Source organism: Chrysochloris asiatica, unplaced genomic scaffold (genome assembly GCF_000296735.1).
Source record: "Chrysochloris asiatica unplaced genomic scaffold, ChrAsi1.0 scaffold00002, whole genome shotgun sequence".
NCBI classification, from domain to species: Eukaryota; Metazoa; Chordata; class Mammalia; order Afrosoricida; family Chrysochloridae; genus Chrysochloris; species Chrysochloris asiatica.
The window spans coordinates 21,229,587-21,232,262 of NW_006408520.1; positions in this window are offsets into that span (position 1 = coordinate 21,229,587).

Below are 2,676 nucleotides of genomic sequence, written 5' to 3' on the forward strand. Positions count from 1 at the left end.
TTCATAACCACTATGCTACCAGACACACAAGCTCTCATAATGTTCTTGTGAAGTAAGAACAAAGATATTTCTTAACCTATTTTTTAAAAACAGGGAAACTGAGGCTTAGAGTTTGTGGCACTTGCCCAAGGTACTGGTGGTGGTGGTGATTGTGTACCATTGAGTAGGTTCTTACTCATAGCAACTCTGTGTAGGGTTTCTGAGGTCATACATCTTTAAGGTAACAGAAAGCCTCATCTTTCTCCAGTGAAGTAAATGGTAGATTTAAACTGCTGACCTTGTGGTTAGCATCCCAATGCATAACCACTACACCACCAGGGCTCCTTCGGCCAAGGTACTAAACAGGCAGAATTAGAACTAGAACCCATGTTGTGGGTCTCCTACTTCAGGGCTCCTAGCACAATTTTACTCAAAGACAGTAAGGTGACCTTCCAGGGAATTTGATATTGGTTCTAAACTTGCCCTGATAAAGCAGTCTGAAAGCACAAATCAATATTACTTTTTTTTAAAACAAACCTACCAAAGACACTTCCCAACCTTCCCTTTTGACATGGGATTGACCCTTAAATGTTTATTTTTTGAAATTTCTCCAAATTTCCAAGTATAACTTAAATTAAGAAGTTTCCACACTATCTCAGTAGACAGTCTCAATGGGGAACAGGGCAGCTGGTCACGTGACAGTGTGTGCCTGACTCTTGGTTGAGTGTTTTGGGGTGTTTTTTCTGTAATGATTTTGGATGTTCTCATCAGCATTAATGGGAACTGCATATGTTGAACTCTGGATGCATCTGGAAGCACACTAAAGTGAAACAGCAGAGAAATCACCTACATGTAAAAACTATCACTTAAAGTCACTAAATACTGCTCTTAGGTTTTTAAAGTTTGCTATAAGCTACCTTTTGGTATATAAGCTTTAGCTCAGGTCATGAACTTCTCACCAACCTCATTTCTAAGGAAATTTCTGATTGCACTTCCTCCAAGACAGATTTGTTCATTATTCTGACAGTCCAGGGTATGTATATTTAATACTCTTTTCCAACACTCAAATTCAAATGCATCAGATCTCCTTTAACATAATATCAGGAGGGACCAATCCCTGGAGAACATCATGTTTGGTAAAATAGAGGGTCAACAAAAATAAGGAAGACCCTCAATAAGATGGATTGGCACAATGGCTACAGCAATGGGCTAAAATAGAACAATGATTGTAAAGCTGGTTCAGGACCAGGCACTGTTTTGTTCTGTTGTACATAGGATCACTATGAGTTGGAGGCAGCACAAGGATATTTAACAACAAGATCATGGGCTTGTATTGGCAGATGCGATTTAACAAGGTTCATTTCATTAAGACTACACTAAGGCAGTATATAGAGTCCTCGTGTGGTGCTGTAGGCTATAAGCACTGGACTGAGAGGTCGGTTTGAACGGAGAGATGGGTGGTTCAAACTTAACCAATTGCTCCTCGGAAACCCTCAGTCTCTGTGATTTGAAAACCGCTTGACAGCACTTAATAACAACAAGGCAGCATATTATAAAGGACATAGCATAATGGTTACGAATTGGGGTGCTAATGTCAAGGTTAGCAGTTCAAAACTACCAGTGGTTCCGCTGGAGAAAGATGAGGCTTTCTGCTCCTGTAAAGATTTACAGCCTTGAAAATCCTGTACAGGGTTGCTATGGTTCGGAATCGACTCGACAGCACTTAACAACAACAATAACAACAGCAAACTTCAGAGGCTGAGTTTTGGGTGTGGGACCTAACTTAGCTACTTATTGGTTGTGTGACTTACAACAAGTAACTAGAACCCTCTGAACTTCACTTTCTTCATGAGTGAAATGAGTATTATAATAACTGTTTTCTAGGGTGTTTGAGATGAAATGTGTTAGTGTTTATGATTGAGGCTTATGAACTAAAATCCCTGCATGCAAAGTTATCACAGAGGAAGAGGGAAAGTATTTTTTAGTTGGTGCTGCTGGTTGTTTTTTGTTTTTTGCTTTTTTTTTTAGATGGAGGACTTGGGCTTTAATTATTGCTAGCTGTTGACTTTGGATTACTTTGTTCATGTCTGAGCATCAGTTTTCTTGCTAGAAAAAGACTACTCAGCAACTCATCTATTAAGAATGTTCTGAATGCCTTATATAATAAATTCATTCTTACACCCATTTCTGAAGGGGAATTATTAAATTTGATTAATCATTACTATCTTGGCATTTTGTCAAGAAAACAAAAATCCTTACCACTGGACCAATAAACAACATTTTTATCAATGGAGAAAAGATTGACGTTGTCAAGGACTTCATTCTTCTTGGATCAACTGTCAACACTCACGGAAGCAGTAGTCAAGAGATCAGACGACGTATTGCATTAGGCAAATCTGCTGCACAGGAACTTTTTAAAGTATTGAAGAGCAGAGATGTCAGCTTGAGGACTAAGGTGCACCTGACCCAAGCCATGGTATTTTCAATAACCTCATATGGATGCGAAAGCTGGACAGTGAATAAGGAAGATCGTAGAAGAATTGATGCCTTTGAGTTGTGGTGTTGGAGGAGAATACTGAAAGTGCCATGGACTGCCAAAGAAACCAATAGATCTGTTTTGGAAGAAGTGCAGCCAGAGTGCTTCTTGGAGGCCGGGATGGCTAAGCTTCGTCTCTCATACTTTGGACATATTGTCCA